We start from the raw sequence: 13,257 nt of genomic DNA on the forward strand, positions 1-13,257 counted from the left end.
CAGAATAATATTTAGTATTGTTTTAGATTAGTTATAATTTGCATATGCTTATTTAGAACTGTGTGATTAATGCTGCATTTTGATTGGTTAACCAAATTCTAAGGAATATGTGTGATTTAGTAGGAGAGACGTGTTGGTGAGTTGACGTGCGTGCAGCAATGAAGGCACATAGTTTTTTGACCGCGCTTCTGTGTCCTTGTGTCCCGTGCCTTAAAAGAAGATGAATATAGTCTAACCAAGTGATATTTCTGTTTTATTTTACCCCTTTTTGTTTGTACCAAGATACTTTTGTGTTACCAAGACTTCAAGAATTAAAGAAAACAAAAAGAAACTCAACTGGTCCGTGAGTACACTGAAAGTAAAATGAACTAGATGTACCGCAGAGCGGTACAAAATATGACCGCCGCCCAGTCCAGCACATTTTTTCCACAAAAAGAAATCACGCTGAAAGGCCTATTCTAACTGTCTCACTAAATTGCATTATCCACACTCAATTCTCACTGGTATCTGCTAGAAAACAAGTACCAAAACATGATTAGTTCATAGATTTCACATGTAAAATTCATTTTATACAACCCCACCTCCATCTTGCCTGTTCATAATTCTGAGAAATTCTTGATTGTTTGTGTTATGTTTATGTTATGGGTGTGTGTGTGTGTGTGTGTGTGTGTGCGTGTTTGTGTGTGTGCCTGCGTATGTGCCTGTGCATGCAAGCGTACATATGTCTACTGTGTGAGTATGTGTCATACGTATGATTACTGTGAATGTATGTGTGTGTGTGTGTGTGTGTATCTGTTTGTGCACATGTGTGCACTTGAAATGGGTTAACATGACCCCTGGAGGCAAACATACGGAAAAAAATGGTCATCCTAGGCCTTACAGTTCTCAAGATATTCACAGAGAACTGTGTCTGCCCTACCCTCCTTTCGGACGGTCCAGTCCAGGGGGGGGGCTACAGATCAAAAACAAAAAATGACGGTTCCATGCTATCCATGTGGGGGTACATGCCCACCAAGTTTTGTGTACCCCGGTCTTTCAGTGTCCCAGGAATCCTTGTTGGTGTACGTCACTAAATGTGCACATAAATTATTTTATTGTAAGGCCCCCCATGAACGGAATTCCACAAAACTTGGCGTGCATACAGAGGGTGTCATAATGATCCTACACTTCCAATTTCGTGCAGTTTTGACTATGTTAGGTCACAGATACCTTCAATTACAACACCTCATTTTTACTTTTTTGTGTTTAACTAGGTGGCGCTATACATGAAATGAGTGGTTATGGAATGGGTTGACATGGCCCCTTGAGATCAACATACAAAAAAAAAAGGTCCTCCTAAACCCTACGGTTTTCGAGATATTCACAGAAAACTGTGTCTGCCCTAAAAAAAATTAAAAAAAAAACGCTTCGCTGCGCGGCGGTCATAATAACGGTGAAGCATTGGATATAGAGACGAGTCAGAAATCCTTAGGCTGCCCACACGAAGTGGTTTAATTTAATGAACCCCAAGAACGAAATTCTGACACTACATTAAGTCAAAAAAGCTGTCTAAGCTTGATGTGGGAGACAAATAAGAAGATATCTAGCAACAGAAACGTTTGCAAACCGAAGTTTAATGGAGCTAACTTGGATGACTAAACAGAATTGGAGCTAACAAGGAAGCTACGTGAATTGAAGTGTATTGAGCTAAGCTAACTGAGGCTACGTTTGCTAGCTGTGAAATGCTAAATGAAGGTTCTTGTGCAGTTACTTTCTACTCGTTTTGAAGGTGGAGAAGTTCGTTTTGAACAAACTTGCAGTCACTTTGTGCTAAGCCAAAAATCGAAGACAGTTGGGCTCAACTGAAACAAGGCTGTTTAGTGGATTAGCTGAGTGAAAACCTCGTGGATAATGACGGACGAAAGCCAAGACGTTCAGAGTGACGTGCGTCATGACGGCCGACAGAGGACGTTGACAGCTAAAGGAATGGAAGAAAAATTACACCGTTTGACAGCAGCCAGAAGAGGTAAATTAGCACAAATGACAGCAAAATCAAACGAAATAGAGAAGCTCTTGCAAGATGAAAATGCACCAGCTCTTGAAGTTAAAAGAAATGAAAGTTTACAACAAGTTGTATGAAGAGTTTACTGAATGCAATTAGGCTGTATCTTATTAATGAAGAGGAAAAGGAGACTGACCAACAGATGTGGTTTCAGCCAAAGTCAGAACAGTGCTTACAGTTTATGAGTAAAACAAAGAATTGTATTGAAGCACAAGTTGCTAGGGTTGGTAATGAATAATCGATGATCGATTATTTGTTTGTAAGAATTTATTCAACTGAAATTCTAAGCCTAATAAATAATTGTTCTAGTCGCGCGCATTATGAGAACAGCTATAACTTCCAGTATCTTGTGCGACAACAGACGACGAGACGAAGCGGGCTAGGAGAAGTGCAGTGTGGGACCATTTCTCTAGAAAAGACGATAAAGTCCAATGTAATTATTGTGACGCCCTGTTTACAGGGACGGATCATGGCTTGTGCCAAGTGTGCACGTGCACAGGGGCCCTCAGCCAATGGGGGACCTCGGATTTAAAAAATAATTGCCATGAATTTAGGCTAGATTATGCCCGGTGCTTCTGTCTGTTAATTTGCGGCACAACTGAATGGTGTTATGGAACCGCGGACTGAAAGAAAAATAAACTAAATGTTTTCCTGATCAATAAATACTTTTTAATTCATAAAATATAGAGGCATAACATTAGGTGGAAGTGGTAGGCTATGAGTGCTCATTCAATGTGTATGCGTGTTTGCGAAAGTGAAACTGACCCACTCGTGGGTAGGTGAATGAAGTGGATTCCTGCAATGTTCATGAAAACATCATAGCGATTGGATAGCCTAACAAATTGTGACTTGTTGTAGGCCTAACAGCAGCTTATATCGTAGCAAATAGCCTATGGCGATGCCGATGACAGATAGGCCTACACTTATTTCACTCGTCTCGCTGGAGTGAGCGCATAATGTGGGCTGTTGCGCAAAGAAATTAATTAGGGAGATGATCTGCATCTCCATTTACCAAACGCTATAGTTTTGCTAACATCTCCACTGTTAACGTGAAATATGTCTCCATGCAAGGTAGTGTCAAGCAGCAGTGAAGTGAAAACCTTATCATGCAGGTAGCCAATGTTCACGTCACCTGAGTCAGGCAAAAAACGGGCCCTGCTTGCTCTGTTAAAGTTTGTATGCCCGAAAATTTCCAGGGGGAGACACCCCCGAACCCCCCATAATATGATCAGCACCACCTCTCACAAAATACTATCAACGTCCCTGCTACCGGTCCGTCAGATATGACAACTGTGTCCGGTCCGTTTAGTGAAAATTGTTGATGTAGACTGTTTGGACAGCAAAGGGAGATTACAGCCTAATAATAAAAACAGCTGCTGGAATTCATTTCTGTGTGGGCCTGAGTTATAATATATGAAATAATGTACTACATTTTCATTGTGTGCAATTGTGCACCAGCCTGCACAGCGACAGCAAAGAGAGAAGCGCTGGCTGCACGCGCCCGCGCGCGTCGCGGTCAGAGGGAGGGGGGGCCTTTTTTGATATTGTGCACAGGGGCCCATATTTGTTTAATCCGTCCCTGCCTGTTTACCTACCATAGTGCAACGTCTCCACTAATCTATCATCTGAAAAATGTAGGCTACATCCGAACGTTAATTCTGGCAGTAAATCGATTGCACATGCCTTACCCCAGAACACGTGAATATGTTGATTTTTATGAACAAAAACACATAGGTGAGTCTGTGATGGGTAATGTATGCCCAGGAAGTCCATGCAGGCCAGTTTCTCACCTTACTGTAGCCTGTAAGGTAGCCTGCATCTCGCCAATACGTTGCCACGACAGTCAGTTTATAACAGTTCAATGATCTAATATGGCAATAAGCCAGGTTTTGATATCGTTATTGTGAATTTGTGTCCAGTTTGATGGCCGTCAATTTCGCTCATAGTAACGTAATCTAAGTTAAAACTCAATTGTCAAATAGGCTAATTGCCGTCAGCGTTGAGCTGAAGTTTAACAGAATACAGTCATTAGACCGTGTTATTTCTTAATGTCATTATTTTTCAAAGGTCCAGTCTAGGCTGTAGCCTACTTTTTTTAAAAAAGTGATCAGGCAGTGATGCGTTTGCATAGCCTACATGTTAAAAATCCGTCGGATTCCATAATGCACTGTAATAAACTAAAGTTGACCACTAAATGGCATATTTCCTTAATAAATCTATTTTTTGTAAAAAAAAACTATAATTTGTGTGGGGGTGATGGTGAAGGCAAATTCAAACCATGTCGATGTCTGAGCGGAGACAAGTGACGTCATGCTTTAGTGAATAATCGATTAATTGTTTGATAACGTTATCAATATTCGAACATGAAAATTCCTGAAAAGTCCCAACCCTACAAGTTGCTGATCAAGAGATAACACCAATGGACAGTGTTTCTAGAATTTCAAGGAGATCAAGAGTGTCAATTACAGCAAGTCAGCAATTCTGTTTTCCTGGTGAGCTGTCGTAATGCCATGGAAGATCTGGATTATATGGAAGAGATGGATAATCCCACTACCATGAGGGCCATCATTTCAAAGTTGCCGTTCAAAGTACGAGAAAGATGGAGAGTTCATGCATATGACATCCAGGAGAAGAATAACAAAAGAGCAAGATTCACAGAGCTGGTAAGCTTCGTGGAACGTCAAGCAGATTGTGTCTGACCCACTCTTTGGCGATATTGACGCCACAGCCACAGAAAAGGTCACAAAGAAACCCCAGCAGGGAAACAAACTAAAGAAAGAAGGAAAGCAAAGAAGTAGTTTTGCTACTAAAGTTGACCAAGTAAGTGGAAGTGAGTCAAGCGACACAAAGGCCAAGTCAGATGTGTCACTCAACAGTGCCTTTACAAAGCCCTGCCTGTTTTGTGAAAAGAATCACACATTGCAAGAGTGTCGCAAGATTAAAGAAAAGGTTCATAGTGACAGAGTAGACTTCTTGAAGAAGAATGGACTTTGTTTCAGTTGCCTAGTGAAGGCTCATCTGAGCAAGGAATGTAAGAAGAAGATGACATGCGATGTTTGTGCTCTGAAGCATCCAAGCCTGCTGCATTTCTCTAAGGAGATCACAAAGGAGAAACCGGTTGGAACCTAGTCAGTGCTACCAGTGTACCACCAGAGACGTCAAAAGAGAAGGAGACTAGTGCCTGTACTGGGGCTGAAGACAGGTGTGTGCTTGCCATTATTACTGTGCGAGTGAAAGCCAGCAAGAGTGACAAGACTGTCAAGGTCTATGCATTCATGGACCCCGGCAGCTCTGCGTCATTTTGTACGGAAGCTTTGGCAAGGCAGCTGAATGTGCAAGGCAGACACACTGATCTCATGTTGAGTACCATCAACTCCAAGGGCAAGGTGGAAAGCTACGTTCTCACAGACTTGGAGATCAGCAGCCTTGAAGACAACAACTTCATCGCATTGTCAAAGGCGTACACACAGAAGAGCATTCCTGTGTCTCAAGAGAACATTCCACTTCAGAGAGAGATTGACAAGTGGCCGTACCTCAGTGAGGTCAGGCTGCCTCAGATTAATGCTGGAGTGGAGCTTCTCATCGGAACCAAAGAGTACACCATCTTGGAGCCATGGAAAGTGATCCCAAGTAAGGACAACGGACCATATGCTGTGAAAACTGCACTTGGATGGATCCTGAACGGGCTGCTTAGAGAAACAGACACCGCAGCTGACGATCATGCACAGTCACATGCCTCTGTGAGCAGAATAGCCATTGACAGTGTGGAGCATCTGCTTATACAACAGTATAACCATGATTTTCCTGAACGCCACCGTGATGAAAGATCTGAAATGTCTCAAGAGGACCACAAATTCATGGAGTCTGTGTCCAGTTCTGCCCGCCTTATGGATGGACATTACTACATCAGTCTGCCAACAAAGAGGTTGTGCGTCTAGATGCCGAACAACCGCAGTTCAGTGCTACAGCGTGCATTGAACCTCAGGAGCAAGTTGAAACGAAATCCCGAGTTCCATGAAGAATATACAGCCTTTATGAATGACATGCTGAGCAAGGGGTACGCTGTTGAGGTTCCTAAGGCACAACTGAACCGCCAGGATGGAAAGCTGTGGTATATTCCCCACCACGGGGTATATCACCCACAGAGGAAGAAGCTCCGCGTCATCTTCGACTGTGCGGCCAGCTACCAGGGAGTCTCACTGAACAGTGAGCTACTTCAGGGACCGGATTTAACGTTGATTGGAGTGCTTCTCCGCTTCAGGCAAGAACCAATTGCGATGATTGCAGACATCGAGGCCATGTACCATCAAGTCCGCATTCCCGAAGAAGATACCGACCTGCAGCGCTTCCTGTGGTTGCCAGCAGGAGACCTAAGTCAAGACATCGCTGAGTACAGGATGACAGTCCACATTTTTGGTGCGACTTCTTCTCCTAGTTGCGCGAACTACGCACTTCGAAGAACAGCTGAGGAGAACCGCAGCATGTACCAGAAGCTGTGAACTCAATACTGAAAAACTTCTATGTCAATGACTCATTGACATCTGTTGCCAATGAAGATCAAGCAGTCAAGCTGTACAAAGACCTCACAGCATTGTGCGCTAGCGGAGGATTTGGTTTAACGAAGTGGACAAGCAACAGCCGAGCTTTGCTCTCCTCTATCCCTGACCATGAAAGAGCAAAAGACATCCGAGACCTGGACTTGACTCACGACGCGCTACCCATGGAAAGAGCTTTGGGTGTTCTATGGAGCACTGAGTCTGATGCCTTCAAGTTCAGGATCAACGTTAAAGAAAAGCCTGTCACAAGACGAGGAATTCTCTCGATCACAAGTTCCATCTATGACCCGCTCAGATTCCTCGCTCCGGCAATTCTTCCTGCAAAGTTGATACTGCAACAGCTGTGCAAGGAGGAACTTGGTTGGGACGAGAAGATTCCAGAACAGCTCAGTAGGAAATGGAACAATTGGCTATGCCAGAATAATATTTAGTATTGTTTTAGATTAGTTATAATTTGCATATGCTTATTTAGAACTGTGTGATTAATGCTGCATTTTGATTGGTTAACTCTAATTCTAAGGAATATGTGTGATTTAGTAGGAGAGATGTGCTGGTCAGTTGACGTGCGTGCAGCAATGAAGGCACATAGTTTTTTGACCGCGCTTCTGTGTCCTTGTGTCCCGTGCCTTAAATGAATATAGTCTAACCAAGTGATATTTCTGTTTTATTTTACCCCTTTTTGTTTGTACCAAGATACTTTTGTGTTACCAAGACTTCAAGAATTAAAGAAAACAAAAGGAAACTCAACTGGTCCGTGAGTACACTGAAAGTAAAATGAATAACGGTGAAGCATTGGATATTGAGACGAGTCAGAAATCCTTAGGCTGCCCACACGAAGTGGTTTAATTTAATGAACCCCAAGAACGAAATTTTGCCACTACACCTTTGTGGGGGGTTGATGTCATGTAACGGAAGCCACAAAAAACATTAAGCCGCAAGCCTGAGAGTTTATTTTATTGTCTATGGAGTTAGCTGAAGATGGAGAGGAATGTGAGGAGCTTGTAGGCGAAAAGTTTCAGTTTATAAAGTTGCCTGATCAGTGCTGCCGCTACCACCATAAGCATCACGCACTGTGCGTAGGGCACCAAGAGATAGAGGACGGACCAACATTTAGCCAATAAATAGTAGCTTTACTGCAAACTGCTTTTCACTCTTGTTAGACAGTGTTTACGATGTCAAAATACACTGCATGTTACATAAAGATGATGCTTTCCGGGTCCTCTCCATTAAAGGGAAACTTGGCAGGATTTCCCCCTCTGCTGGAGAAATTGCACATTATGCTATTTCAAACTGTGTGAAAAGGTAATGATAAAGCACATGGATTTGTTTACAAGCTAGCGAACTGTTAGCATAAGTTTGGCAGAACTATGTGGATGTTACAAGGTAAGAAACGCGATTTAAAACGAGTTTCTTGTTTCTCACTTCTCTTTCCGGGACGGTAGTCTCAATGTTGCAAGGTTTGTTTTCCGCCTGGGGACGCTAGGCGCAGCGGGGAAAGTCACCATTTTCACCGGAACAGGTCATTTAACCATCCAAATGATTTCTAAACGGGTTTATTAAGTTGAAATAGTTGCCAAGTTCCCCTTTAACTCATTGAATGCCGCGCTGTTTTCGGAAGCTTTGGCCCAGAGTGCCAGCAATCTTGATCATTGTTGATGATTTTTGTAGAGCCACAGCGTATTTTATGTTATAGCTATGGACACATACTATGGCTTGTTTGAAAGGTGAGACTTTAAGCTCTCAGTGGGTACAAACCGTTTATTTCTACATGCCTCTGGTCCTAAGAAATCCCAAGCTAAACAGTGGCTAGTTTTCATCAAAATCCCTGTTTTATTTCTAGAAATGGAGATGTAGCGTCTTTGATGAAATATGAAGTGTTGCCTGTAAAGTTTCCGGGTAGTGACCTAGCGAGACTGCCACCTAGTGATAAACCCACGAAAATGGCCTGGTTTTGACCTGACGTTCATGTGTCACTGATTCAACCCAAAGCGGCAACCATCAAAAGCAGAGTTTTAAGATTAAATGTCCAGATAAAATGTCCAGATTGTGCGTTTTCATGAGTTTTCGATCGTCATATATTCCATTTCCATTCATCACAGAGTTCACAAAATCACATATAAGGTGTGTTAGAGTGTCTAGTTTCGTAATTAAAAAAAAAAAGCTAAAAACGTAATATTACGTTTTTGGCACTCAACACATGGGAAGGAAAAACGTAATATTACGTTTTTGGCACTCAATGAGTTAAGATCCAACTTCAATGTATGCTACTCCATTTAATTGAGAACGGGTCTGAGTGCACACGAGAGGGAGAGAAAACGAGTGGCAGGTTCCAGCTGGCTTGTCATTGTTGATGATGATTGATATCTCACTTTTAGGGCTGTCAGTGTTAACACGTTAATCGCGATGCGATTAAGGACAAAGCATAACGCGTTCATTTTTTTTAATCACATTAATCGCGTGCCGCTTAATTATGACCGCCGCTAGCAAAGCGGTCATATAGGGATTGTCAAAGTTTTTTTTTTTTTTTCCCCGTCATCTACTTCCTGAATTTTTGGTCAACGATACCCAGGACACCGAACCACCGGGGCAAATTTGGTGGGTATGTAGCACCACTAGACTTTTACGGAAAAATTTCGTTTCATCCCCGGGGGCCACTCCCCCCCCCCCCGCGCTGGGCCCCCCGAACCGCAAAAAAGCAGTTTTTCCTAAATAACTACCTGAACCGTGGCACCGAGGATGAAGAATCTTTTATGGTATGTTGGTCTCAAGGGCCCACATCAACCTGGCCCATAATCACTCATTTGTGATTTGCACCCCCCCGGTAAAAAATTAAAATGCAATATTATTACTCTTTAATCACCCCTATCTTCAGTTAAGATGTTCAGAACTGCACCAAAGTTTATGTGTATGATTGACCTGGCATTCTCTGGGGGTATGCCAAGTTTCGTAGAATTTCATCCATGGGGGGGTCTAAAAAAAATTAGGTTATGTGTACATTTAGTGACTGTACACTCATTGGCCTGTAGATGTCGGTGCACACATATACACATGCACACACACACAGGCACCCACATACTATCGGTATTAGAACGGCCGATACATAATTACAAATTCAGTAGGATTAAAAGAAAGCCAAAATAAATATTCATCATCATCATCATGGCTGCATTTCCAGTATTGGCGATAAGTAGTCGTTTGTCCACTAGATGGCGCATCGTTGCAGTGAGACGTAATTTTGTTGGAAGTTAAAAGTGGGTTGGAAAAACAATGGACGCTTCCTACAAGGACTTAGTTTACCGCAGAGAACGTCTAATAAGGATAGGACGATGTTCACATGAAATGTAATTCCCATTTCTTATTGAAGCGGAAATAAATCTGAGGATGTTTATTGGACATGCTTGGTTTTTACTGCAGGTACGTTAATCTTATAATATCAATAAGGACCTAGGTAATGTTACCGTTAGCGTTGGTTGAGTGATGGAGGCCCATTTGATTGATTGCATTTGTAGAAAACTATAAATGCGGTTATACCAAGCAAATTGATAGCAGCACTGTAATTGTATCTTTCGACTGTCATTTGTTGCACATGCTACAAAAATCATTCTGTGCAATGGAAGATTTACCAACGTTACACCCGTCTGATACAGTTTTGCCTATACATGCGTGAGATTGAGACGCCTGTTTATTTTGTTTTAAGTGCGTGCAGGGTGTGAGAGGGGAATCGATGTGCTTTGATTCCAGCTTGGTAGTTGTAGCAAAGTCCTTTTAGGCAAGTCCCTCCACTCGGCGGCCATATACCAACGTTTTATGGGCACTCATCGGGCACAGTCTTTGGGTCGAACTGCGCGTGCGCAAGGCTTCACGACACCAATCTTGCTCCAGCGGCGAGATCACAACACATGATTGGCACGATGTCTTCACAACACACCATATGATTAGCTCAATGTATTCACATCACACCACATGATTGGCTCAATGTATTCACATGTCGACGTTTTGCCGAGGAAGGGGTGGGATATGTGTAGACAACGGCCATATTGGCGTGACAAACTAGCCCCATGCATTTCTATGGAGTATTTTTTGAGTGCTGTGTCTCCACATTAGAAAGTCTCTGGTTGTAGTCTGTGAAATTAAAAAGCACGTGTGTGTGAAGTATCCAAACAATGACACCTTCATTTCATTATGGCTGCTTTAGCAACACACCTTAAGCTACTGTGTAGTGGGTTCCATTTAGAAGTGGCTACTTCATTCGCGCTTTCCTTGACTCATGGAGCTGCGTGAATTTTATTACAACTTTTCGCCACGATATGGCAGTTTAAGTCCGCTTGATACTGTAAGGCGTAAGCCATTGGTTTCCAAAGGAGATTTTATTTGTGTCGCCAGCATAGCCTATTGACAATTTATGTTGTAAATAGGCCTACCTTATAAGCCTGCCTGTATTTTAGGGAAGCTAACAGCTTTCTATTAGGATCTAGTTTGTTAGTTACAGTTTTGTCATAACTCCCTGATGCATTTTTGCATTTAGAATAGCCAGAGCCAAAATTAAACAATATCGGGTGCCTATGGACTAGGCTGGGTGAACCCAGCCTGATCTGCCCGCTATTTATTTTTTGATTTCTTAAAAGATTGAGCTTGGTCTGGTGAAAGCCAGACTAGCCATGGACCTCAGTTACACAATGCAAGGGAACATGAATCAGCCTATATTTGCATGAACAATAAAGGACAACAGCTCTTCAACTTTGGCCCGTTAAAATGTGTATGAACAGTCTAGCGACGCATTTCATCAAGGCCTATTTGGACATGTCAGTTATTTGCACCACTGGTTAGATGTAAAACAGCATTTCGTTTCAGACTACTGTTACTTAATTTGTGCATTAACAATAACGTTTCAGACTACTGTTACTTAATTTGTGCATTGACAATAAAGTATTACATGAACTAAAGATGACTAAAATCTTATGTAGAAGAAGAAACATTCACAAAAAATCCATCCATCCAAAAATGACCTTTGTTTTTGATAGCTGTTGAAAACGGCATGGAACTGACAGAGATGTTTTTGTTTATAAATAAATAAATAAATAAATAACATTATGCTGATACCTTTTGCTTTTCCCAAATACAATGTAGCCTACAGGTGTAAGTGACCTTTCATCAATCCAGTTGCAATGGATGAACTGTGATGAACTGCCCTACTTGTGATTGTTTAGAGATTTTAAAGGTTTTCTAACAATGCTACATCTTCTTTGGCTATTCTACAATCTATTCACCTTTTCAGCACCAGTAGGCTACTTTCTGTGCAGCCGCACACACACATTCAGGCATGCCAAACAAGCATACACAAAAGTTTCAAGAGTGGGGGATGGAGTAAAATATGGAGACAAATTGAAGTGTGATTTATTTTTGCGGAACGGATGTACAGGACTGAGCGGCGGTCATATTTTGTACCGCTATGCGGTACATCTAGTATTTTTTCATTTTACACCATCACTTGTTCTGTTATCAACAATCCTCTTTGGCTGCTACTATTTTGATCCTTTGATGCACCGTTTCTTGTCCTCAAACTGCCACAGACACTTCCTAGTAGGCTTTTGCCTAGCCCTCCTGCTTTAGTCATGGAGATAATAAACACCAACGCAGTTCTGAACTCACGGTCGGCTGAATGGCTCTTTAAAGAGCTGTGGACACCAGTGCCGACATGAGTGCGGTGCATTCCACTTTCGACATTTAATTACATTAGATTCCATTGTTCTCAATACAACTTTGCACACCAGCATTGCATTTTGCTACTGCCACTGTGTAAATTACGATTCAGTTTTATTTTTATCGACGCAGCTCCATAAAATCCATTGTTCATCCAGTGTTTGCCAGTTAAAAACTTTGGCGCTAATGTGCGTGGCAAGTGACATTGCACTCATGTCAACTAAATATCACCGAAGCACTTAAAGTTTAAGCTATAATCTACGAGCTAAACATTGTTTACACTTCTACACTGTTACACATGAACTGAACATAATTAATGGACAGGGTTGGGTCAGATTACTTTGGAATGTAATCCATTACTGACTACAAATTACATGGCAATTTTTGTAATCAGTAACGTAATCAGTTGGATTACCAAAAATATGTAATGTAATCGGATTACTTTTACATTACTTCAATAAATATGTCCCTTAAGTAAAAGACACCACCACTGAATTGATGAAAGAATTCTCATTCTATTTTTCTCTTTATTATTTCATTACATCTAAGAAATCTCTTTGCTCTGAGTAAAACATTCCTGTGTGAATTAACTGATCTTTTCCTCCAAAAATCTTAATGTAGCCACCATCTTAAAATCTTAATGTATGACACCATGTCCATTTCAATTGTGGGTGTGAGAAAATTATTCATTTGGGATGTTTTTCAACCAGGGGAACCTGGTGACTTTCTCAAAGTAAACAGTAACACTAAAACAAGAGGCTACATTAAGATTAGTCAGTGAGGGGTTAGGTGCCTTACTCAAAGGCACTTCAGCCGTGGATGTGGGCATTAGAGAGCCCAGATTTTTTCTACTAGTCGGGGATCGAACCGGCAAGCCCGAAGCTTGTCAAATTAAAAGATAGCTACAGTAGGCGGAAGTTGACAGAAGTTGCATTGTTTGCATGATAAAATGTAATCAGG

The 13,257-nt window shown here is 41.8% G+C and overlaps 1 protein-coding gene across 1 annotated transcript in view; it reads right to left on the reverse strand.

Annotated features, from left to right (window-relative positions):
* Positions 1-13,257, reverse strand: part of LOC121724658 (mucin-2-like) — a 54,863-nt gene that overhangs the window by 1,962 nt on the left and 39,644 nt on the right. The gene's annotated exons all lie outside the window — the stretch shown is intronic.

The sequence above is a fragment of the Alosa sapidissima genome, chromosome 1 (genome assembly GCF_018492685.1).
Source record: "Alosa sapidissima isolate fAloSap1 chromosome 1, fAloSap1.pri, whole genome shotgun sequence".
Classification (NCBI taxonomy): Eukaryota; Metazoa; Chordata; class Actinopteri; order Clupeiformes; family Clupeidae; genus Alosa; species Alosa sapidissima.